The 27136-nt window shown below is 39.7% G+C and overlaps 2 long non-coding RNA genes and 1 pseudogene across 8 annotated transcripts; 2 read left to right on the top strand and 1 right to left on the bottom strand.

Moving 5' to 3' along the window:
- The first annotated feature begins 258 nt into the window (after positions 1-258).
- On the top strand, positions 259-4322 carry LOC146253593 (uncharacterized). 4 transcript variants are annotated; one of them, XR_014731787.1, is made up of 10 exons: positions 264-1381; positions 1677-1759; positions 1862-1940; positions 2140-2299; positions 2464-2955; positions 3138-3202; positions 3320-3387; positions 3744-3812; positions 4050-4093; positions 4191-4322. It is a non-coding gene; the product is annotated as an uncharacterized LOC146253593 (long non-coding RNA). The 4 variants fall into 4 exon arrangements; XR_014731785.1 differs by lacking the exon at positions 3744-3812 and having other exon boundaries at positions 269-808; positions 1271-1381; XR_014731786.1 differs by having other exon boundaries at positions 259-1381; positions 3320-3812.
- A 6186-nt stretch (positions 4323-10508) lies between these two features.
- LOC146253594 (uncharacterized) lies at positions 10509-13344 on the top strand. 3 transcript variants are annotated; one of them, XR_014731831.1, is made up of 6 exons: positions 10509-11227; positions 12081-12131; positions 12243-12313; positions 12699-12864; positions 12958-13060; positions 13251-13344. It is a non-coding gene; the product is annotated as an uncharacterized LOC146253594 (long non-coding RNA). The 3 variants fall into 3 exon arrangements; XR_014731832.1 differs by lacking the exon at positions 10509-11227 and adding an exon at positions 11238-11997; XR_014731833.1 differs by lacking the exon at positions 10509-11227 and adding an exon at positions 11238-11752.
- Positions 13345-15670: 2326 nt separating this feature from the next.
- On the bottom strand, positions 15671-20609 carry LOC146253595 (uncharacterized; annotated as a pseudogene). The gene is made up of 14 exons (XR_014731751.1): positions 20463-20609; positions 20170-20226; positions 19570-19942; positions 19348-19449; positions 19015-19247; positions 18709-18887; positions 18518-18607; positions 18066-18413; positions 17858-17975; positions 17677-17768; positions 17444-17539; positions 16947-17290; positions 16702-16860; positions 15671-16600 (listed from the first exon to the last, which is right to left on the bottom strand). The product of XR_014731751.1 is annotated as an uncharacterized LOC146253595 (transcript).
- Between the last annotated feature and the right edge of the window lie 6527 nt (positions 20610-27136).

The raw sequence follows: 27136 nt of genomic DNA on the forward strand, positions 1-27136 counted from the left end.
GTTTAACTCAAGACAACTATCATCTCAATATTCACCACACACGTCAATATTGATTAGTGAACTTAGTCAAATCCGACTCTGGGTGATGACGTAAAATGATAAGAGTTCATGGAGTTCTGCGTGTAATATAGACGCATTTTCTGTTGATAGACATGAATGGGAAGATGTGTGTGCAGTTTAAACGCGAATTCCTCCCATTTATTTCTATCGGCTGAAAATGCGTAAGAATGCGTAAGAATTTTCATATATCCTTGAATATTGTTCAACCCCATTGATTCCTATCATTGATAATTCACCAATAAGATGGGTTAATGTTATGTCCATCCAGTTTTTAGAATTTCTGCATAGTTTCTGGATTTTTTTTTTTTTAAGTTTCGCATTTGTAGCGGAAAATCTTCAGTCACCGTGGCTAGACGATCTATGATTTATGTATTTATTAAATAGGATTTTCTTGTATTTATTTATACTTGTACACTGTTAATATGAATGATTTGTATCTCAAAATGAACGTGAACCTGACCGGAAGGTGAAGAAAATAGTCTTACTAGCTGATTATAATTATACAATTGCCTGTTTTAATCTTGCCTTTATGCATGCACTGTACAGCACCGGAGAGAGATTAGTTGTAGTAAGTGTATAATTATGGGGAATTATAGTTATGGGGAAATGCACTTAATTAGCGAAGTATTAAAAAAGGTAGGACAAGGACATGAGAAAGGATCAACGCATTCGTATTGGAACAACCCCCAGAGGCTGCCCTGTGAATTTTACCGCGGTAATTCTTCAGTGCGTTTTCATCCCTCTCCCGGTAAGTTAACACAAATATCTTGCTCTGATTCTGGCATGCAAAATTGTGTTTTGAGGATCGTGCATGTTTTATCTTTAATATTAAAAGGGACAGTGAGTGTTTGTCAATGTTAAGATTATTCGCATTTATGTATTTTTATTTACAATACAAATGGGATATTAGCTAGTTCTAGCTAGCTTGCTAGTTTCCCCTTTCTAGTTTATTTGAGCGGGCTAATCTCCTTTTGAGCGGGCTGATCTCCTCCTGGAATATACAATAGTAGGCCATCTCGATTGGCAGATCCAGGCTAGGGTTTACCTTCCTTTTCAATAATGCCGTATCTTACTCGCAAATCAGTAATGGAACTTGTCGATTTTAAATCAATTTAATCAGTGAAGACCATCTTAAGGTCTGATCTTTAGATTAGTTTGCTATAACCATGCAACACACTTTGTAATAACTTGTTTTTACCTTTCTTTGCAGCTCCAGTACACTTACTTTGTCCCTACACCATAACCAACCTTTGACCTCCCATACATAACCCAACGGCTCTTTTAAGAGCCAAACATCTCCCCATCTTTCTCATAGTTTTGAGTGAGTCTGGGCCAGGTTTTTATTTATTATTGCAGTAGTCTAAACAATTCATTTTCTAAAGTTCCCTTTACCTGGCTAAAGGACTAATAATCTTTTTTTTTTTTTTACATCTACATGCATGCATGCTGTCCCATGTTACTGTTGCTGTAATATTTCACCCAATTTGAGTTAGCCTTTTGAGTTATTGACAATAGGCATTTATTATAAGACATATATCCCATGTGTATGGCTTAGTAGAGACTATCTCAAAGTTCATGTTTGATATGTTTAACTTTTTTTAAATTGTCCTTTGCAGTTCTTAGAATGCCTGGTTCAACTTTGCGTCAGTGCCCTCATTGTCACAGCAGTGTGAATTGTGGTAACCGGCGTTGTGTCAAGGTGATTGTGTACACAATCTACACTCTTCTCATCATGTTTGATAGTTAAGATGCCTTTTGGTTTTAACCCTCCTCCCTCACTGTCTCCCTGTTTCTCTTACAGTGTGGGAAGCTGCTTGATTTCAAGCTGCGGCACACCGTCTAGGAACCAAACAAAGGTGTTGGACAATTCATTTATCATGGTAAGAAAGTTATCTGTAATATGCCAAATAGGGTTATGGGTTGTTACTGAATATGCTAATGTACAAAATGTCTGTTACGGTTTTCCAGTTTGTACTTGCATGAAAGGCATTCCCAATTTGTGTGCATGGCAAAGGCATGCCAAACATGCCTCTACCTCGAAAGACAGTTTATGTTTTTGTCATTTTTCTTATGTTTCAGATGGAAAAACTTAAGGCCCTTGGCTACTTCCCTCTCCTGCTATGGGGGAAATACAGCCGTTCAAAATGGAGAGCACAATTCCACATTCCGTTTGAGATGCCAGCTGCAGCTCATGGGGTGTTGGAAAAAGTCTTAATCCTATTCGAGCATATTTTACAAGGTATTGTATTGGCACTTTGTTACATTTAGTAATCCATCATTTATAAGTATATGGTCATGTGAAAGCATAAGAGATACACAAGCTTTAGCATAGCATTTTTTCTGAGAAAGTCTATCATTCTAGTTATTTGTATATTATTTACACTGTAAAATAATTCTTCAAAGGTGTTACTCTGGAAACAGACAAAGAAACAGGACAGGACGACAGAAGGGGAGATGTAGTTGAGAGTGGGAAGGTGGTGGAGATGGAGATAGATTTAGAGGAGGGGAGAGAACAGCAAGAGGAAGAGATACAGACTGGAACAGAAATGGATGTACAGGAAGGTGGAAGACAGCAGGAAAGAGAGGTTGAAAAGAGTGTCACAGATAAGGATGTAGAGGAGGGAAGACAGGCAGAAAAGGGGGAGATGGGAGAACAGATGACAATCGAGGAAGATAAACAAAGAAACAATGTACAGACAGAGTTGGGTTTAGAATGGAATGTAGATGCAAAGGGAGAAATAAGACAGCGAGAAAGAAAAGAGATTAAGGTGGTGAGGAATGTAGAGGAAGCTGGAGGGACACATACACATGTAGAGGAAAAGAGACAGACGGATATAAAGAGTCAGGACCTGCAGAGAAAGATATAGAGGAAGAGAGAGGACAAAAGGATGAGTGGTGAGTGCCAAAATAGGAAATATCGTCAGTCTACAGACGAACAAAGAATAATTATATTTAGACATCTCAAGTCATAGGCCCAATGTTAAAGTGTAATATACCCTAGTGTGCATAAGTACAATTTCGAAAAACTTTAGTTCGATTTGCTATAATTTAGGTGTCAATTATACTTTTCTTTACAGGAAGTCACCTGTAAATGTTTCTGCCAAAAAACAGGGCAAAACTAAGAGGGACAAAAAAGTCAAAGGTATAGGAAAAAGACAGTGCATGCAATAAAGCCATATAAAACATATTTGTATTAGTGCATGATTAATTACTGTGTGTGTGGAGTATATGTATGTTTATTGTATTTTTTTTTTGACAGAGTCCCAATTCTATGGATCACTGGACGTTTTCCCTGTGGAATCTGTGTCGATGAGTCGCATAAGGAAGGTTAGTGAAAAAACACAAATCAAAAGACACCAATCCCACATTAAAACTGAAATACTGTTCATTACCTTTTTGATGTTTGGTTAATTCACAAAGATACAGTTGATGCTCAAAATATTTTGATATGGTAGTGAAAAGCACAAGAACTTGACTGCTTGACATCAGATGCTGTAGTTGGAGCTCTGCTTAACCTGTATTGTATTCAGTTCTTTAATGTCTCAATTAACATATTAAGGTGTTGGTACTTTTGTGAAAGAACCAAATTACTGCCCTGCCAGTGCATCAGCTGATCTGTCCTTTAAACACCTTAGGGTTTTGCATTTCCCTGGTCTTTGTCCTTACAAATTATATTTTGATAGATGAAAGTAGTTTGGTGTGATGGATGAGGTAGATGACTGACAAACAAATACAAAAGAACATAGGTTCAGGTATGTGTGCTTATAAAAAGTCACGCTGACTCTGCTTTAGGTGTGAGGGGGGGGGGGCTTGGCATGGATTCCTACTTGCATTTCATACAACCAAACATATCTTTTAATGTTTTATACCCTAATGTATAAACAATGATGTTATGTTTACATTTGCTTACAATTACAAAATGTAATGTAATGTAGCCATTCATTATCCATGAAATAACTTGTTTATTCTGTGTTTTACTCATTTCTAAGGGGCACAAAGAGGTTAAGGTGCATTGGTTGCCTTGTCCATCATGGTAAGATAAGTGGACCTCAATTTTTGGACTTTCAAGTATTATTTCATCCTACCAATGTATTTATTCTTCAATTTCTAATTGTGTATTTTATTTTCAGTAAGAAGACTTGGCCACCCACTTGGGAGCCTGAGGGTAATGTCCAGATGACCCTAACTGTCTGTTAATGTGGCATGGATTACTGTAGTTCCAGATGTTACCTTTCTCGTAATAAACTTGGTTTCATGATTAAGATATGTTGTGACTAACATTACACTGACAAGATAGGGCAACTTAAGAAATAAGAACATTTACCAAAGGAGCAGTCTAGCTAAAGTCTGTTCTTTGATAAAGAATGTAACACCACAATGAACTATCTAGTTTTGTAATGGAGCCAAACATAGTTTTGGCAGAAAACTAAATTGTGCGTCTGTTTACCTGACTTTACCTGATCATGTGTGACCAACAACATAGGCTTAACTAAAAGAGCGACCACTTAAGATGCCAGATCTAATAGCGTATCTTGTCATGTAGTAAAATACAAGTTAAAAAAAAGCCAATAATCCACACTGCTATTGTTTGTTTTAAGTGCCTAAACCAGGCAAAGGGCCATACAATGTGCTCAAACAATGTACGACAGTTAACGCTAATATTATTGCGGTTAGATGGAACAGCAGAACCCAGGATGGAGCTTAATCTAGTGCCTCCTGTGTTGAAGAAGTGGAGCCGGTCAATGGCTTCCAATACCACATTACTCTTACCATTACATACATGACCAAATACTTATATGCTTTTACACTTGCTTGTAAAGTAGACAGACTGTATAGCCTATAAATGCATTGGTAAGGTCTATATTCATAGATCATAGGAAAAGTGCTCTGCTGACAGACATCCAGATGGGCAACACAGAGACTGTAAACCCTTTGACATCTAGCAGAGAAGTCTACAACAGTCTTGTGGCATGTTCCAAAATATTTTATGTGGACAAGTTTCTTGCTGGATAGAGCCTTGACACAGGTCATGAGAAGACCATGGCCGGGTTAAGGATTTGTCCAATGCTTCAGAAATGTGAAACAATACTGTATCTGAAACACTGAACTAAACAATTACATTATAAGTATAATGGTGGGTGAGTAGGGAAAATATGCATTAACAAGGAATGTTTCTATTGCCATTGACATATAAGTTGCTCATCTTGACAATAATACTACAATGCAGTAAAGTGTGCTGACAGCTGTTTTGGATCATTACTTGCTGGCCATTTTGACAAGCATTCAAAGTATGTTCTTACTGTACATATTAAGGTTTCCAAATCGTACAGTAAACATATACAGTAGTTACTGCTTTATTGAATAGCCTACTTAATTCAAATATATCAAATATATACTATATTTTAATATAAGGCAACTTGTCACAGATAGCTAACTGTCATTCTTTAAAATAGACGAGATTCCGAACAATAGTAGAACAAAGTAATCGGATAGTTTCGTATAATATGTGTTTAATTATGTGAAATTACACATGATGACTAACAAAACCGTATATTACAGCTGTACATATCTATTACGACTGATGAAGAAAGTGTTTTGTCCGTCTCTTCATAAACGGAGTGACTAAATTCAGTTGAGTTCTGGATTTATCAAGTATTTATCAATCTGCAGATTGGGAGAGAAAACCAGACCTCTGACAATAAATGACAACACAACACCAGGCTTAGGTCTCAATCATGTCTCTCTCCGCTCTGAAGGCCGGAGGACCATCTTTTATAGGGCACAAGAATGTAAACATAGATAGTGACAGTCAGGCAGTAATGACGTTACAACAGTCTCAGAAAGAGATTCACAGCTCCCAACACATGACCACTCAGACTAAAGAGTTCATAGTTGGAGCTCTCCTTGTAGTCATGACAAGGACCATTTAGCCAGTACTTTCTCCTGATCTCAAACATCGATTAACCCTGACACATAGACACAATCTACTCTTATTAATAGCAAGCTTACATGAGAACATACTAACTAGTATCCAATGACTAGTTCTCTTGATTAGTGAATAATGTAAGCACACAGGAAATCTAAATTTCTTCCACATGGTCTCAATAGTAAATACAGATTGGTTTTGCACCTGTTTTTTCCAAAAAGGCTGAGCAACATTGTGCTCAGTGTCATATTTACCAGTAGCATAATCCCGGAAAGGGACCAAAGAGAAGAGTGTGAGAGAGAAGATTGTGCTCAGTGTCATATTTACCAGTAGCATAATCCCGGAAAGGGACCAAAGAGAAGAGACGCAGCCCACCCACCACCAAGTGGTCCTTTTATTAATTTACAAATTGATTTTATGCAGATGAACAAGTGTTGTAATTGAGTGTGTACTTGTAATTGTTGTCATGTTCTCGAAATGGGTAGAAGCCTACCCATGTCGGAAAGTTAATGCTACCACGGTAGCCAAGATTTTTTATATTATAGATGTGATCTGTAGATTTCTGTCTTCCACACGACTGAGGCTAAAGGCCTACCTACTTTTTTGCCGTACACAGAAAAAACAAATACACAAAGGCTCATGGGTAATCGATCGATGCGTCCAATGAGGAATAACGTGGTTCTTGGGACGCTGTCAGGCCCATAGACATATATATATGTCCCATAGAAGGCCAATAGACCATAGATATATATAAACCTATGCAATAGACCTTTTTCACAATAACCGGAAATGCGTAAGCAATGTGGAAGTGGACTTCCTGTCAAGCGTCAACACATTAAGAGAAAATTGATCCGAGACTCTCTGACAGTCTTCCCAACTTCGCTCACAGATTTACCAACAATTACATTTGCTGACGTTGCAAGACTGGTGGAGAAAAACTCTTGTCACAAAAAATAACAAAATAAATAAAGGGTACACATTTTTCCATGAGGAATTGGTCCTTCAGTATCAATGTAAGTGAGAGCGATCAGGCTAACTGTTAGCCATTGAACTGGGCAGCGCAACGATCGAGCAAAAAACGAAACCATCGACATTTCTTACGTGCGTTTCCCAAACATGCTCGTAAGGAGTAGACTACTCTATGCGCTTTCAAGAGCTACGAATTTTCAAGAGACACTTTAGCTACAATGTTTTTGGGAATGGCCCGTTAAACTAAGATTCGTCCTACAATACTAGTAGCTACAGTTGCAGCTCCTCTGGTTTCAAGAGGCGAACAGTGATCCCTAAAACGTAATCATAGGCAGTGTCTGCTGCAGACATAGTGTAAGGCCGGGGCCCCGTTATCGTCCACAAGCGTTTCTTCCGTTAAGTTCTTATATGCAGCAGCAACAAAAGAAAGTAACTCATCGATATGTACACATCTTATATTGCTGCACACCAAATTACAGCTTCTTACTTTGAGATGTAAATATGTATGCAAATACGCTCTCAAACCGTGTGTTGCATCTGCCTTCCGCAGCGTCAAACTGACATTTCTCCTTTGAAAGTGATTGGGTGGATGATAATGGGACCCCTGGCTAACTCCTAAAATCAGGAGAGTAACATTTTTAGGCATATCTTGATTGGATTTCAAAACCGGAATGTTATAATGGTGTGTATCTACATATTAAAGTACAATGCTGTGACATAACGTTTTTAATTTGTATTATGGAAACATTTCTAACAAGCGTCGAGAGCTAGCTAGGTGGACGATAATAGGACCCCTTACGCTAAGTGTTCCCCTTTTTAATCGTAATGTTTGGTCCTTCATCCCGCCGGATAGCCTGAATACATTTTCGTCGAACTTCACCATCAACAGGGAAGGAATGAAACGACAATTATGGCTGCTTTTGGGAATAACAAGAACAGCCCGGTACGCTACAATAACTAGCTTGCGCCATTTGTTTACCGCTGTTGCCCTGGACAGCAGAAGAAGATTTCCACGACGATTGCGTATTTCCGGTAACAAATACGGAAGTTGTGTAAAAAGTCTGTCCGAGTGCCTGTCTGACGTCACAATACCGTTCAGATGTAAGGACGCGTCCGTCGCTATGCCGACCTTAAATTCCTGAGATAGCAACGTGTGCTAGGTGGGACGTTTTGTATTTAGGCCTATTTTAGGGTGACCAGATTTGAGTTTGCATTTTTCATTTTTTCATTTGCATTATTTGGTGGCAGTTCAGTGCTTCTGTGGCTTTCAGTGGTTGTTTAATGTCTTTAATGTGTCTTGTCCATATATTAAAGCAATATTGATAACAAATACACATTTCTAAATAATAAATTATTTATATGGCCACATAAAAATATGTGTCCTCATATATTCAAGCAACAATGATAACAACAACAACAATATCATAACCCCCCCCCCCTAGTTAAAGTTAAAATGCATACAATTTGATTTTGGGTACATAGTGGCTAAATTCCTTAATGATAGTTTTTTTTTTTACTTACTTTAACTGTTAAGGATTTAAGATGGGACCAAATACAACTTTTACACAAATGTACAATACAAATACAGGGTTGCAGTCATACATACAGTTTTGGTCCAAAATTAGGGTTAGGGTTAGTTCCCTTTATGGTACATAGTCATGGCTTATTACAGTGAATAATTGGGGTTAGTTAAACACAACCTTTCAATATCATAACCCTAGTATCAACAGGGGCTCAACAGCGCCACCTAGAATCCCTCATTTTGAGCTAAAAGTCCAAGTTCAGATGTTCATATTTCACACTAGGAACCGAGTTGAGCCTTCGAACTGGCATTGTGTTACTCTCCTGATCAAGACCTTTCCAATTATGTATTTGGTGTCGTCGTGTGACAACATTTTAATTTTCACCCTGTTGGACTAGACCTTGTGTCGGGCGCACATTTCACAGAGACATGAAAAGTTAAAATGCACAAAATTCGATTTTGGGTACATAGTGGCTAAATTCCTTGATGATACTTTTTTTTAAACTTACTTTTATTGTTAAGGATTTAAGATGGGGCCAAATACAACTTTTACACAAATGTAGGCTACAATACAAATACAGGGTTGCAGTCATACAGTTTTGGTCCAAAATTAGGGTTAGGGTTGTGAGTTCCCTTTATGGTACATTGTCATGGCTTATTACAGTGAATAATTGGGGTTAGTTAAACACAACCTTTCAATATCATAACCCTAGTATCAACAGGGGCTCAACAGCGCCACCTAGAATCCCTCATTTTGGGCTAAAAGTCCAAGTTCAGATGTCCATATTTCACACTAGGAACCTGGTTGAGCCTACAAACTGGCATTGTGTTACTCTCCTGATCAAGACCTTTCCAATTATGTATTTGGTGTCGTCGTGTGACAACATTTTAATTTTCACCCTGTTGGACTAGACCTTGTGTCGGGCGCACATTTCACAGAGACATGAAAAGGTAAAATGCACAAAATTAGATTTTGGGTACATAGTTGATGAATTCCTTAATGGTAATTGTTTACTATTGTTGTTAAGGGTTTAACATGGGACTAAATACAACTCCCTGTATAGGATTTTGTATTTAGACCAATATTGACACTTTCACATAATGTCGGAACCACGTTCAAAGATGATGATGAAGATGATTTCCAGATCTCCGCCAACAAGTTTGAACAATAGTAGGCACAAAATTTGTAGTCCGGTTTGTTCACTTTGGTTGTAGCGCAGATTATATATATATGACTATATATAATATAGTCTATATATATAATAGACTATAGTCTATATATTATATAGACTATAGTCATTAAATATGACATTTATTTAAAAACGTGTATAAATCACACCACGTGTTTATTATCCCCAAAATTTGAATTTATAATTTATTAGTTAAACAGCCTACCCAGCTAACACATGACGTTGCGGCAACGTTGCCAGTAGGTCCTCAGTTGGTAACCCGCGACGTTACCTTCTGGCAACGTCGTAGCAACGTCGTAGTAACGTTATAAAGGGAATGTTGCCAGTTAGTCCCATGGACAACGTTGCCGCGACGTCGTACCTTGGGCGGCTGGTTACGTTATTTTTAGACCTGTTGGCAACGTTGCCGCGACGTCGTACCTTGGTCGGCTGGTAACGTCATTTTTAGGTCTGTGGGCAACGTTGCCGCGACGTCGTACCTTGGTCGGCTGGTTACGTTATTTTTAGACCTGTGGGCAACGTTGCCGCGACGTTGTACCTTGGTCGGCTGGTAACGTCATTTTTAGGTCCCATGGACAACGTTGCAGCGACGTTCTACCTTGGTTGGCTGGTAACGTCATTTTTAGGTCCGTGGGCAACGTTGCCGCAACGTTGTACCTTGGTCGGCAGGTTACGTTATTTTTAGGTCCGTGGGCAACGTTGCCGCGACGTTGAACCTTGGTCGGCTGGTTACGTTATTTTTTGGTCCCATGGACAACGTTGCCGCGACGTTGTACCTTGGTCGGCTGGTTACGTTAATTTTGGTCCCGTGGACAACGTTGCCGTGACGTTGTCCCTTGGTCGGCTGGATACATTCATTTTGGTACCATGGGTTAATTTGCCGAAGTCGCACTTGGTCGCAGGACAACGGATCTCGAGTGCAGTGGTTTATCCATGGAGAGATCACACTGGACTGCTCTCAGTTCTGACACTTTTGTAATGTAGCAATAGTCTACATGAATTTCAATCACACAATATTAAATTGCACCCAGCACTTATAAATGTAGACAATGTATGTAATTCATGTGCAGCTCAGCCCCAGCATGGTCATACATTTTCTAATATCTGCAGGAACATAGCTTTAATAAATAAAAGACTGAATTTGGAATATAATTCTTATATTCTTAGCCTTAGGCCTATATTAAAATATAAGTCTTTCATTCTTTACATGTACAAAAGCAATCAATGTGTGATGTGTAACATGATTAAGCAAACATTCTTTGTCAAGCACACCAAAGCTGTATGAGACACAATGCAAATTTGAGCTGCAATAATTTTGTAATACAAAATTATTAAATGTGACCAAAAGGCAAGCGATTCTTAAGTTTAATTTCCAAAGACAAGTCATCACAGAATATTACAATTCTTCCTTAGCAAACCTAGGTTTGCTCAGTCTGTCCCTAAGCAACAACTTTGCGCATGCCCATTTCAACGCATCTCTGAAACTGGGATTTCAGAAAAGAGTTTGCAGGGATTCCAACTGAACGCATGGATTTCAACTGGAAATTAGCTACTTCAAAGGTGAGTTTCTTTACAGAAATAGATTTAAATATATAAACATATTTTCTGAAATTGGATGGAGCATGCTATTACGTATAGGTTTGAAATTTAGGCTATTTAGCCTGGTTATCTGTTTCAGATTCACATTGTTTACGTTAGGATTTCGCTAGCTACTAGTAGTAAAGCTAGTATAATGTACTGTAGAGGTAAGGCTAAACCCTCCAGAAAGTTATGTTTAGATACTGAAAATACATACATCAAAGTTTAGCGTCTCACAAATCACCCACAAAAGAATCAGTGAAAATAAACGGTCAGAACTGTTAGAAAAAACCTTGTCCGAAAATAGTTTATTTAACCCTGGATTTTCAAAGACACGTGGAGCTAGCGCGCGGCTGATCGCGTTTTGATCAGTCGGTCATGAATGGCGTCTATAAAAGTATCATGTCACTAATTCTTCCAATTTGTAAATTACATCTGTTTTTGGATAAGTTTATTCGTTTTAACCTTAAGATGCGTGAGTTCTAAATATTTCCGACGCTTCCACGAGTGAGTTTATTCCAAAACGGCAGCTAGGTAGCTTTAATTAGCTTCCGTTACCTAGCAACCTAGCATAATACTCGTAGCAATGCTCCTACCTGCTAGTGTTACTTGTTAGCCTACTAATTGTACATTTTGAAGCCATACTATAGCGTTTGTCACATAGTTTGTCTATCGGAAAATAATCGGTTGTAATCAAAGAATCACACATGTGCGACGCTACTGTGGGGCCCTGCTTTCGAACAATCACACATGTGCGATGGTACTCCTTTTTATATCCATTTCAAAATGCTAATACTATGTACTTAAACTACATTCCACTTTCATTTCTGTACAGAGTATCCTACCACCGTCACACGGCCTAACACTGTGTCCCTGGGAAATTATGGTAAAGTAATGAATGACCGTTTTTAACAGTGACAATAATTGTATGAACCATGGCAACCCTAAAGGCTATGTTTTGAAGCAAAAGCATGACTTAAAACTTTTGCATCACCAGACCCCTAGGTGTCAACTCTGGTCTGGTAGAGGAGAACCCATATGGGGTCCAGGAAAACAGCTGGCAGCCAGGCAAGTGCAAATATAAGACACTCAAAGCTTCTCAATAGCATTGCCAACTCATTGTAAGGCATACTTAAGTTGTTCTGATCGTGGCAGGGGGATACATATTTGTCAAAACAACAAATGTTGTCTTACTAATGCTTTGTATACAACCATTCAAGGTAACGTGTTATTTACATCAATGTTACAACTAATCTAGAAGAACCACAGTGTATGCCAATCATGTTAACTCTTGTAAACTTGTTTTGCTTGTCTTTACTGACAGACTTAGTTTAACCCTCATCCTTGAGGGTTTAGGTTGGTTGAGGGGCAGTTCTATGGGCGTATGTGAAGCCCTCTGTGACATGCTTGCGTGTAAAAAGGGCTATACAAATACATTTGATTTATGTTCCAGAAGATGGAGACATTGGAGGAGAACCAGCGAGAGGCTCTCCTATTCGGGTGACGACAGGGCAGACACGCTGAAGAGGTGCCAGTGATGGACCTACAGGTGGCCCAAACACAGGCTGAACTCCTAGACCTTGAGGAGCACCTTAAGGTTCTGGAGTTCCGAAAGAGTGGTAGGTGTTTTGAGATGCCGTGAACTATGGCTTACACGCAGCGTTCAATGTTCAAATTGGTGCTAACAATAAGTTCATGACTTCTAATTGCAGATGCTGTGATGAAGTGGGAGACGGGACTAGGAGAGAAGGCTGTGGAGCTCCTCATAGCGGACACACTCAAACACGCCCCGGCAGCCCATTCAAAACAAGCCAGGTGAATGAATCATGATTGCAGCTTCCATATCCAACCTTTCACATAGCTCTGTGACAAAAAACTAGAATCCCATAATCTTTTTTTGATGAAGTATATTATTCTAGATGTGATTTTTTATGACTTGTACAGCCCCTTTTGCACGTGCAATTATGTTGATAGGACACTAACTTATTTTGTGCTTCATTGTCAGGGCCAACAGACAGGACCTGTAGTGGAGACTGGCAGAAGATTTTAATTCACTGTTTGGCACTTTGTTTGAAATAAAATGACTGAATGTTCCATGGAAATGCTGCCTTGTTTATGCTTGAGTTAGGCTACACATCACACAAACATAGTCCTCCTAAAGTTGGCTACCATGTAGCCTATTATACAAGAACAAGTAGCATTTTGGGCATATGAGGTCTGCATATGAACCAGCCCAATATAAGCAGTAGAATTGAGAAATATAGGTTTCTTAATTGACGTTGCAGTTACGGACTGGCAACGTCACAAAATTACGTTGCTAGGAGGTCGCGGTTACGGACTGGCAACGTCACAAAACAACGTTGCTAGGAGGTCGCGGTTACAGACTGGCAACGTCGGAAAATGACGTTGCTAGGAGGTCGCGGTTACCGACTGGCAACGTCGGAAAATGACGTTGCTAGGAGGTCGCGGTTACCGACTGGCAACGTCGGAAAATGACGTTGCTAGGAGGTCGCGGTTACCGACTGGCAACGTCGGAAAATGACGTTGCTAGGAGGTTGCGGTTACGGACTGGCAACGTCAGAAAATAACGTTGCCACGACGTCGCGGTTACGGACTGGCAACGTCACAAGATTACGTTGCGGCAACCTACTGGCGCCCCACAGATGCACGGTCCCGCAACGTCGCCAAAGACGTTGCGGCAACGTATGTTTGGTCATCGCGTGACGTTGCGGCAACGTAAGGGCAACGTAAATGTGTTAGCTGGGTACCTACCTGCTATAACCTTTATGGTATCAAGGCGAGCATTAAGTCATAGTTCCGTACTCACACAAGAAGCGTTGTTGGAGTAGCCCGCTATTAGATAGAGTGAACCTTCGATGACTAATGGATTCTCATCATGGTACTTTTAGAGCAGGGGTGGGGAACCTTTTTTCTGCAAAGGGCCATTTGGATATTTATAAAATCATTCGGGGGCCGTACAGAATTATCAACTTAAAAATGTGCCTGCTATATTTGGTCAAACATTTAATTAACTCACCCCTAATGTAATGGCTGGAACTGCTTCTCTTTGTGATGTTAGCTGGCACGGATGCAGCCTGCTTTGACTGGGGGTGCAGTGAACATTTCTGGGGGGGGGGGGGGGGGGTATCATGATTACGGAAAGGGATCGTATTATTTTTTATATTGCTACCATTTTTGAGACTGCTTATCGATCCGAGTGTTAATCAGGCGCGGAGCAAGACGTTGTAAACATTCGGGTTTGATTTGCTAGAAAGGAATTCCAACGCTGCGCGCCTCCACGGTCCTCTTCCACATATTAAAATAGTGCTGCTGCCGAATAATGTACCCAATGATATGGTTCCTGCAGTGCCATGGCGGGCCGGACCAAATGGGCCGGCGAGTGTTAATCAGGCGCGGAGCAAGACGTTGTAAACATTCGGGGCATAAGCCAAACCAACAACGTATTCTGGGTTTGATTTGCTAGAAAGGAATTCCAACGCTGCGCGCCTCCACGGTCCTCTTCCACATATTAAAATAGTGCTGCTGCCGAATAATGTACCCAATGATATGGTTCCTGCAGTGCCATGGCGGGCCGGACCAAATGGGCCGGACGTTCCCCACCCCTGTTTTAGAGCAACCGTGTCAATAGGGAGTACCATTTAAAATGGCCTTGTATGCAAATCAGATCTTTTCAAATTAGATATGTAGCATATGTAATTGTGTGGTGATGTCAGGTGATGTCAGCGGTGATGTCAGTAAGAGGCAAGGCACTGAGTTAAGAAAGCCAGATTACCTAATTTATTGTTAGGATAATATGTCAAAACAGTAAACGCAGTAAACAGTACAAGCAGTAGCCTACAGCCACTGAAAGTTAGCACAGCCACATAGCATAATCGCATAATCTTTTCTTCTATACCAGTCTGTTTGAAACGTTCAAAAGCATGTTGTCCCTTTTGCTGCAGTAGTCCATCTAAGTCTGGCGTAGACCTCCCTCTTGCTATTAACTAATTTTTTTAAATAAAATCGAGCTTGGAGAAATTCCTCAACTCTGCAATATCGGCAGACACCGCTGCTGTCATTTTGACTTGAATTTTGCGGGGATTACGTTTACAACGTAGCTAGTGTAATGACGTTAGCTGCGCAAATGTCCAGTAATATCTCAATTTTAATTGGTCCATGTTTGATACGTAACGTAGATAATTACTGGCATAACATATTTACGTGCAAAGGCACAGAAGGGTTTTGCTTTTTGACTTACATGAAGAATACAAGATCGAAGTGAGCATGATGGACAGCAAAGCACTGCTTATTCTACAATTTAACATTTTTTTTTGATTATGCGTAACTGCTACATTTGTCATCGTAACGTCTAAACAATTGGAATTACATACATATTGCATATATACACATCACAATAATAATCAGTAAAAATACAAATAGAAGTTTATTAAATAAAATGATTTAATAAACATTTTTACATTTGAATTTTGGCAGGGTAGGCAGTGCCTATCTTGCCTACCCTGACTGCACGTCACTGACTGCTCCAGAAAAACTGAACCAATTACCTACATAAAAAATAATAATTTCTGAACAAACAAATGCATTGCATGTACTTCTCATGCACTTTTTTTCAACATAGTTTGCGAAGACAGTGTTCAACAATTACACGTTCATTTACCTGAAACAGGTATTTACGTCAGATTAAACATAACAAATCTTTCTTTTTTTAAAACAGCAGTAACACCTCAATGAATGAATAATTCATTCATTGAGGTGTTACTGCTGTCTTAAAATATAGGGGAACACAATATAAAAAATAAAAAACAACTAAAATTAAATATGAATCTAACATCACTATAGGAAAGCATAATCACATAATTTCTGTAGTTATTCTGTGTTACCATAGATTTGATCAAATTTAAGTTAAGAGATTTTGTTCAAATAGCGTTTTTAAGTTCAAAGAGGAACAATTTAGAATCAGGCTTGGATTGGAGTACTCTTGATTGATTTTAAATGTGTTATTTACAGTATTGAAATCTGAAGTGTTATAGCCTCCTTCTGAATAAGCTCTGGTGATTGTTTTACAACGTACATATTCTGTTTTTTTTCTTTTCTTCATACACTTTGTGTATGTGTATTACTGTGTGTCCGCTTCATCGTCAGAGCTGTCATGCCTGCCCTCATCGTCTTCATCTGAGGTGTCATCAAGGACAATGGTGTCAGTTCCCTGGCCCAAGACTCCTTGCTGGTACACTGTCCTGGCATGCTTTTGCTGGAGCAGGACATTGTGGCATTTTGCCTTTAAGACACAGAGAAGGCCCCCGCAACTCTCCTCTGACAAGTCCAGGTCACTACCTAAATATGAAAAACATGCAAACCAGGACCAAGACAAAACCTAATTAAAATCCTTATCCAAACCGTGATCATCTCCACACTCAAAATGTAAGGCTACTTACTCTCATTTTTGATGCGTTTTGACAGATCGTTGAGGGCTCCTGCAGCTTCCCTCAAAGACTCCCAGTGTTGCTTGATCTCCCTCACAAGGATCTGCTCCTCCTCCCTCAGTCTGGACAGCATCATGATGCCGTCAAAGACCACCTTCTTAGTTGAAAAACCTGTATTGCATGCAGTTAATGAGGATCATCCACTTATATCACATAAAACATTAATATGTTTGTCAGTGTAGTTTAAATATATTTACTGGTGTCAGGGCATTCCCATGGCCAGCGGTAGTTGTCTACCATGAGCAATTCATCCGTGGAAGGAAGGTGGTACGTTGACTCCAAGTTAAAAGCCTCAATGGCAGCTTCCAAAGCTGCCTTCTCACCGCAGATTCTCCTACGGATTTTGTGGCGTCTCTTGTTGCTTTCTAAGCAATTACAATTATACCAGGTTGTATAATGGTGCATACAAATGCATAAATACATTCTGTGCATTTATTTAGCTGACCTGTTTGGCGGTAGAGGTGGTGTTTCCTGTGCTTTATGCTTAGATAAAGACCCACTATCTTACTCTGAAGACCAGTGTTGTCTTCTGTACTTGTTGCTATTTAAAATTAAAAAAAATTCTTCTCACACATTTTCTGTGCAGTATTTGTGCTTCCTTATAATAGAAGATTGATTATCAGAACAGTGCTAATTTTCTGATTAGATAAAAGAGGTGCTGTAATAATGTGTTACCGGATGCCAACTGCTGTACCTCACTGACCCACTGCTGTACATCACTGTCCTGGGCATGGAGCTCTGCCTGTATGTGTGCCAGGCTCTCACTTTCCTCCTTGATCCTCTTGGCTGTCTAAATAACAACAATGGATGTCTACCAATTAGCTTGTTTATTTTGAAGATAAAAACACAAGAGGTAAATATTTGTATTATTATAGATTGATTATTAAACATAGAAAATAGGTAGGTAGAGAAATTACGTAAAAATACCTTGATGTATCTTTGGGTTAAATATTTTGCCATATTTTCGGATTTGCGTTTGTTCCACGCAACAGCAAGGACAGTAAGCATGTCCGTTCGTGCTAGTAATAAACAACAAATTACAGTATATGAGCAATATTGTCATTATGAACTGTAAATTATGTAAGTATTCAATAATAATAAATCTTACCTGCTTTGGACATATACTTTGTGCAAATTGCAGCCCTGGACAAAAAAGAGTTGACCTGCTCTACTTCCTCCCCAATTGTCAGGCCCGCTCCCTCCTGGTTCCTTCCAGACCACTGCAACTGCACAGTACACAAAAGCTGGACAATAAAATTGCACGTGTACAACTGAATATCAAAAAGAAGGCACATCTAATTCTAGATTTGCATTACCTCACATGTCCAGTCATGTGGTTTGGCATGCATTACGGACAGCAGTGGGCGCATGTTCAGCAGGGGCCTCAGCTCTGGACACTCAACAACCACTTTCTTCAAGTATGGCCAGTACTTGCAGGCAACATCAGAGCAGAAGAAAGTCACATTTTGCCGGGAGAGGGTGCTTTGCAGGTACAGAGGGTAGGCAAATATTTCCCCTCTGAACATATTGAGGGCCTTGAGAAGTCCTCCATGTCAACAGACTGCTATCTCAAGGCCCTCTTCGTCGATCTTTGAGGCCGACTTCTGGGCTGACTCCTTGGCCGCTTTCCATTTTGAGGAGCCACAAACCCCTTTACCTGGTGCCTAGAAGATGTGAAATTTAAAAGTTCATCAAGTCAGAAAATGACAACATGGAAAATTGGAGAGTCAGTCAGTATAATTAATATCTGACAGTTAGGGGGGATTACATGTTTTGTCTTTTCATGGACATGTCTCACGAAGGAGGATACATGCTCATCTTCGCAATGAACATGCCATCAAAATAACCTTTCTCTAGCCTAAGTTTATTAGAGAAAAAAGGCATGTCATTCAAAAATATAGCAAATGAACAGTAAACAACAAAAATAAACCAAATATATAAATAAAAATCAGTGCATACCCTGGAGCATTAGAAAATCGGTACAGCTTCCGATTACCATCCACTGAGATGGCATGCATGGATGGACAGCAAGCTGGACATTTAAAGGGCTGGACCCCACACAAGCTCTCAACCTTGTGCTGGGCAAAGGTCCACTCCAGGAAAGCTTTTTGGAATGTGTCTCCACATATTTTACCACTCTGTTAAAAGAAATACAAAAAGTAAACCACTTGAAAGAAATATACAGTCGCAGTTCAACATTAAGAAGATTAATTTATAAAGGTATACAATCATGTCAAAGCATGTGTTTATGTACCACCTACTTACCCTGCCATAGGTCATGGTTCGTTGATCAAGCATCCCTAGGAATGCTTGACGTGAGACTCCTAGAGCCAAAAGCTTTAAGTCCAAGAAAAACCTGAAGAGCCCAGCCTCGTACACGGTCTCAAAATGTACAGACGCTGGCCAGTACCCAGACAGAAGGAGATCACTCAGCCCAACTGCCCATGTTGCCAGACAGACGGAGCACTCCATAGCTGGAAGGGTGAGGTTGTAGCGTCCTGATGGAAGAGTTAGAAAATCTGTTAAGTATGCAGCATATACCATATACCATAGACAAGCCTTAAGGAACAACAAGTTGCTTGAAAACAACCACCTTACCATTCATTCCTATCAGAATGATGGACTTGCCACTGATCATCCGGCATGAACTTGCTGGGCAAGCGCAAATGCTCTGGGGCAAAAGTACCGGGAGAAGTCGGACTACAAATAGAACACAATTATCAGTTGCTTTTTACATCCATAAACAAATAATATTTACAGTATGACCTGTTACATCAGGAAATGTTCACTTGCAAAGTATGACACATATTAGACCCATACCCTGCTCAGAATAATGATAGGCCTCTGAATGCCTCTTGATTGCAGTGGTTGGACTCAATGGCTTGTAAAACCCACAAAACCATGGAGTCCCTGTTGTGGAGAGGTAGGTGATGGTGAACTTCTCCATCACATTTGGTGCAGAGATACTGCCTAGGTAGACAGTCTCTGCACGTTATAACAGCCTCTTCAGTTTGGCAGTGTTGGCAGATGCAGTCCATCACATGCTCAGCTGCCAATAGATTTCCAACCATGGCCTCCCTCGCCATCTGCCATCTCTCATGGCTCATAGCCTGCCTTTTTTGCCAGGTCATGTCTGAAGATAATTCTTCTGGCTCATTGTTTAAAATATGCCCCAGTTCTTCAATGAGTGAAGCTTCATTTAAGGAAAAAACAAGATTAAGATCACAGATATTGTTTTCAATATTTTATAGAACAACTAATGCTGGCTGATAACCAGGATCTCATTTATAGCAATTATTTGTATTTGTATTGCATGCGGCAGAGGGGAGCAAATACACACAGATCAACACACACATAGTTAGCTTGGGCACTGCAACACACAGTCCACAGCCAGCCTGTTTAAGTATTGTTAGTAGTTACCGGTCTCTGTTTGAAGAATAAAATCTTTCTGAAAGGTGGCCACACTGGTGTCGTAAACTGGAAACAAAATACAATGACAGAAGTACAGTACATTTAGTCAATCTATGAAGAATGAGTAGATGTTTTACATCAGGTTCTAATAATAGGGGTACATCCATTATAGACTATTGCATGAAATTGATTGACTGCTAACCACATGTGTTTTTACTTTGTAATATGTATATGTTTTAGGGTTGTGTTTTAAAACACATGAAACTTTACACAAAATGTTAATGCCCAAATGACCACCTCACCAGGATTCAAGGCCTGCCTTTCATTCCTAGAAGATTTTGTGGTTCCTTTCCGTTGAGGCCTTCCAACATTAACACTGCTGTCCCTTTCCGTCCACTGGACAGTTGTGCGACATGGTTTGCCCTTTTTTGCAGGCGGGATTTGGTTTTGTTCCTAAAATTATAACAGACTTGATTTAGGTTATGACACACTAACGTTGGTACATACACATGTACTAGAATGTATCCTTTCATGTTTGGTAAGTGTGTGTATGTGTTGGGGAGTACAATTTTTCAATCTCGCCAAACCCTAAATATATAATGATATAATATAATGTTTAAAGACGCATTCAGTTTACCTGTATCTGGTTAAGGAACACATCACCAAGAAGAAGTGCCGCTTCTAGTGAGTTATTGGACATTCTAGGTGTTTCTGCAAAAAATAAAGAAAGTAGGGATTATTTCTAGACTATTTCTTTTTAAGTGATTAGAATATACATTTCTAGGCAGCGAAATAACCCAATAATAATGTGTCATTTTGTGTGTGCATAAAATTCACATTGCCAGTTGTGTAATTGTATTTGTAAAATGCATTCACATTTCACACGTTGACATTTTTTATTGGACCTCATTTGAGAGGTCTGCTTTCACTTAATGTATCACATGATACATTTGGAAGTAGCCATGTAAGAAGCGGTCATCATCAGAAAACAAGTATTTCTGGGTGATTCAAAAGGGTGTCTCCTCACCCCGCTGCTTCAAAGGGCTATACCAACATTCGTTAGTCGAAATGGGTGATAAAAGCCCTCAGAACCTAATAGTGGCTTTAGTAGGCCTCTACTAACCCATACACATGGGATATATGTCTTATAATAAATGGCTATTGTCAATAACTCAAAAGGCTAACAGTCAAATTGGGTGAAATATTACAGCAACAGTAACATGGGACAGCATGCATGCATGTAGATGTAAAAAAAAAAAAAAAGATTATTAGTCCTTTAGCCAGGTAAAGGGAACTTTAGAAAATGAATTGTTTAGACTACTGCAATAATAAATAAAAACCTGGCCCAGACTCACTCAAAACTATGAGAAAGATGGGGAGATGTTTGGCTCTTAAAAGAGCCGTTGGGTTATGTATGGGAAGTCAAAGGTTGGTTATGGTGTAGGGACAAGGTAAGTGTACTGGAGCTGCAAAGAAAGGTAAAAACAAGTTATTACAAAGTGTGTTGCATGGTTATAGCAAACTAATCTAAAGATCAGACCTTAAGATGGTCTTCACTGATTAAATTGATTTAAAATCGACAAGTTCCATTACTGATTTGCGAGTAAGATACAGTATTATTGAAAAGGAAGGTAAACCCTAGCCTGGATCTGCCAATCGAGATGGCCTACTATTGTATATTCCAGGAGATCAGCCCGCTCAAAAGGAGATTAGCCCGCTCAAATAAACTAGAAAGGGGAAACTAGCAAGCTAGCTAGAACTAGCTAATATCCCATTTGGATTGTAAATAAAAATACATAAATGCGAATAATCTTAACATTGACAAACACTCACTGTCCCTTTTAATATTAAAGATAAAACATGCACGATCCTCAAAACACAATTTTGCATGCCAGAATCAGAGCAAGATATTTGTGTTAATTTACCGGGAGAGGGATGACAACGCACTGAAGAATTACCGCGGTAAAATTCACAGGGCAGCCTCTGGGGGTTGTTCCAATACGAATGCGTTGATCCTTTCTCATGTCCTTGTCCTACCTTTTTTAATACTTTGCTAATTAAGTGCATTTCCCCATAACTATAATTCCCCATAATTATACACTTACTACAACTAATCTCTCTCCGGTGCTGTACAGTGCATGCATAAAGGCAAGATTAAAACAGGCAATTGTATAATTATAATCAGCTAGTAAGACTATTTTCTTCACCTTCCGGTCAGGTTCACGTTCATTGTACAAGTATAAATAAATACAAGAAAATCCTATTTAATTAATACATAAATCATAGATCGTCTAGCCACGGTGACTGAAGATTTTCCGCTACAAATGCGAAACTTTTTTTTTTTTTATTCCAGAAACTATGCAGAAATTCTAAAAACTGGATGGACATAACATTAACCCATCTTATTGGTGAATTATCAATGATAGGAATCAATGGGGTTGAACAATATTCAAGGATATATGAAAATTCTTACGCATTCTTACGCATTTTCAGCCGATAGAAATAAATGGGAGGAATTCGCGTTTAAACTGCACGCACATCTTCCCATTCATGTCTATCAACAGAAAATGCGTTTATATTACACGCAGAACTCCATGAACTCTTATCATTTTACGTCATCACCCAGAGTCGGATTTGACTAAGTTCACTAATCAATATTGACGTGTGTGGTGAATATTGAGATGATAGTTGTCTTGAGTTAAACAGAGTTCAATCAGAAGACATAAAAAAATCTCCACAGCCCACTCTTCCATAGCTGGCAAGAACCTGGCCTGTATAGGCTACAGTTTATATTGCCTGTGTGTGCCCATAGGCTATTTTTTAGGCTGCTTGGCGTTGGTGGCAAAAAAAAATATACTGTTTGTTATTTAAAGGTGTTTGAAGTGAAAATTCCACCACAAAAACGTTTCAAAAATACATTTGGAAGCTTCGATATTGTGAATCTCCGTAAAATCCGAGTCTGGATGATGACGTAAATGGATAAAGAGTTGTTGAAGTTCTGCGTGTGATATAGACGCATTTTCTGCCGATAGAAATGAATGGGAGGAACTTGCGTATAAACTGCACGCAAAAAAGCGATTTGGCGTATCTATGGCATGCGAAATAGATGCGTCAACCCGTGTCATAGATACGCAGAATTATGAGACTGGGTTGGTGCGTCTCGCCAAGCTCGCGTGTGTGTCAAGTAAGTTGACCACCTGTCCCTCTTTGCGCTGTATAGCACAGCATTTCAATATGCGACGTGCGGAACAAGGGGTGAAAATGCTGTGCGACACAACGCAAAGCGGGACGGGTGGTCACCCTAGTGTCAAGGGGCAGGATGAGTCTGTGAGAATTTGGAGCGCGCGCACTGTGGAGCAATTCAATTGAATTCAATCATATATTGACATACCAAGGTGAAATTGTTTATGGTACTAGAGATTGATGTCTCTTGAACCCTATTAGGTTTGAAAAACAATCAGTCAAAATTACATTTGATTTATTAACAAAAAAAATATTGAGGCAATTTGGACATTTACATAAATACACTTCTTTCAGCCATTTTGTATTGTATTTCTTATTCCATGGCACCCTATGTAAAGACATATATTCTACGCATCTGTAACAAATTTCAAGTCGATTGGATCTATGGTTCATGAGGAGAAGGGTTTTGAAGGTTGTACCAAATTTGGATAGTACAGCAAAATCTATTATGGCGGACCTTATGGGTTCTTGAGGCTTTTTTGTTCCCCATGAGAAATAAGGCATGTATACCAATTTTCAGCCATTTTGGAATAATGGGGCGCTGGGGAAATCACGTAGACTTTGGGTGTGTTTTATAGCGCCACCTATGGGCGTACATGGGCCACTAGCCGTCTGGGAGTAAAGAGTGACCTGTTGAATCATTGGGCCAAATTGGAAAAAACCGGGTCCAGGACTTTTTGAGCTATATGGCCATTTAGCGGAGAAATATAATAATAATAATAGGAAGAATACTAACAAAAACAATAGGATTCCTCCTACCGGAGGAACCCTAATAATACTACCAATTACAATAGGTGCCTTGCAGCTTCGCTGCTTGGCCCCTAAATATAACTGCAAGCAGTAATGGCGGATTCCTCCAAACACTGCGAACCATTGAAAAAGTGTATTCTTGACAAATTGTAACTGTATGAAAAAATCAATTCTGCAGAATTACCAATGGGATACCAAATCTGAAATGCAATACCATCAAGATCCACAAGGGCCTTTATTTCAATCCAAGAAGTGAAGGGAGGGAGCTTGGTGAGCCTATCCATTCCTGAAAGCCTCGTATCTTTGTGCTTTAGGGCGTGGCCTGTAGCGCCACCTATGGGTAATGGTGGGCCATTTGTGGTATGGTAGTTACTCTTGGTCTATACTATCAAAAAAGCTAGACCAGAGCAAACCCCTCGCTCTCAGGGTACTGAGCTTCAGCTCAGTCATGATGCTGGGGTGAATGTAGGCCTATCTGTAGAGACCAGGGAGACAGACACACCGGCCTGCTGCCCTGATGGGTCCGCGGTAGATCATTAATGCGGGTTGTATCCTACAACGCTCGTGGCCTCCGAGTAGGACATACTGCTGCTGATAGATCAAGACGTTTGGTGATGGGCACATTGCTGGACGAGAGTGACATTGTCTGCCTCCAAGAAACCTGGATGGGCAAGCAAGATCTGGACAAATTGAACTCCCTACACAAGAACTTTCATGGTGCTGGAGAATCCACTACCGATCTCAGCATGAGAATGGTTCGTGGGAGGATAGCTGGTGGTGTAGCTATACTGTGGAACATAAAATATGACCCAACGGTAAAGGTGGTGCGGCTTAACGTTGACTGGGCTATTGGGTTGGATTTTAATAATAATGAAATGAAATGTGCTATTTTAAATGTGTACACACCATATCAATCCTATGACCATGAGGATGAATTTCAGAACAGGTTAGCTTTTATTCAGTCCTTCATAGAGGACAATAGTTCATGTTGTGTCTATGTCATGGGTAATTTTAATGCTGACATGTCAGATAAGTGTTTATTCGCACAACATCTGCAGCAGTTCTGTAATAAAACTAAATTAATTATCAAGCATTATTGCCTGATATAAGTTTTACCTATGTAAGTGAAGCGTGGCACACAACTTCCTGGCTAGACCATGTTGTGACCACAGCTGATGCTCATGACTCACTGGAAAATATAGAGATGTGTTATGGGCTTGCCACCACTAATCACATACCAGTGAATATACTGCTAAATGTTGAGAGTGTACCCTTGTTGGCCAACAAGAGTAATGCTGCTCCCTCAAGAAAACTGGACTGGTCAAAATTGACCAAAGAGGTTATGCACAGATATTCTCTATTAACCTTTAGAGGAGTGAGTTCTAAATGTTACCGACGCTGCCACCAGAGTGAGTTATTTTTTCAAAACCAAAGCTAGCTAGCTTTAGTTAGCTTCAGTTACCTAGCAACCTAGCATAATACTCGTAGCAATGCTACTACCTGCTAGTGTTACTTGTTAGCCTCCTAATTGTAAACTTTGAAGCCATACTATAGCGTTTGTCATAGTTTTTGTCTATCGGAAAATGGTCGGTTGGAATGTTCAGAATCACATGTGTGACGTTACTCAGTGGGGCCCGCTTTCGAACGATCACATATACGTGACGCTACTAATTAACGGGTTAACTGACAGCTTACTTAGTGATGTTGAATTGCCTAGGGATGCCCTAATGTGCACGGATATGAACTGCAACAATAAACATCATGCTGAAAAGCTCTGTGCCATGTGTGATGATATTGTCAAATGTCTTTATGCTTCCAGTGAACCTTTTATTAATCACATGAGTAAGGCCCCTAACACACGGCCTGGCTGGAATGAGTTTGTGTCTGATCAACATGCTGCTGCTAGAAAAGCCTTTAGAGTCTGGTCAGAGGCAGGCAGACCCAGACAGGGAGTGCTGCTTGATCACAAATGCAAGATTTAAAAATGCACTCGTTTTATTAAGAGAAATAAAAACACAATGAGAGCAGACTCACTGGCCAGAAAGATGCAGAATAACAATCTTACTGACTTCTGGAAGGAGGTCAAGATCATAAATAATAACAGAACTCCACTCCCTTCTGATATCGAGGGGGTTAGTTGTCCAGAGAAGATTGCTGATCTATGGCGTGAGCACTACAGTAAACTATTTAATTGTGTGAAAAGGAACACAGTGAGAATTGATCATCAATATAAAGGTATCTCTGCAGACTTGATTGTTAGATCAGTAGATATTTATGATGCCATCCACATTTTAGACAATAACAAAGCTTGTGGTATGGATTGCATTTCTGCAGAGCATCTAAAAAATGCCAGTTATAGACTCAGTCCATTACTAGCCATGTGTCTCACTGGAATTATGGTTCATGGTGTTCTACCAAACTCTATTATGTCAGTACTGTTAGTGCCTGTTGTTAAAGATAAGGCTGGTAAACTGAACAGCATAGACAACTATCGACCCATTGCATTGGCCAGTATCTTGTCTAAAGTGTTTGAGAGAATTATTTTATTGAAATTGGAAATGTATATTCTGACTGCAGACAATCAGTTTGGTTTTAAAAGAAAACATGGTACCAATCTCTGTATCTATGCTCTGAAGGAGATTGTCTTTAGGTACACAAGTCTTGATTCATCTGTATTTTTATGCTTTATTGATGCTTCCAAAGCTTTCGATCGAATATGTCATGAAAAACTGTTTATGAAGCAGCTATCGAGAGGTGTCCCTAAAGCTCTTGTGAGGATTTTGGTGTTCTGGTATGCCAATCAAACTTTTCATGTTAAATGGGACATTGTTGTATCAGCTCCTTTCCATGTTGGTAACGGAGTTCGACAAGGAGGAATTTTATCTCCCTTTTTGTTTAATGTGTACATGGACGACTTATCAAGCCAGCAAATACTGGCTTGTTGGTGAATCTATTGTCGATCATCTGATGTACGCAGATAATC

The sequence above is a fragment of the Hypomesus nipponensis genome, chromosome 17, assembly GCF_054491055.1.
Source record: "Hypomesus nipponensis isolate SF chromosome 17, ASM5449105v1, whole genome shotgun sequence".
Taxonomy (NCBI): Eukaryota; Metazoa; Chordata; class Actinopteri; order Osmeriformes; family Osmeridae; genus Hypomesus; species Hypomesus nipponensis.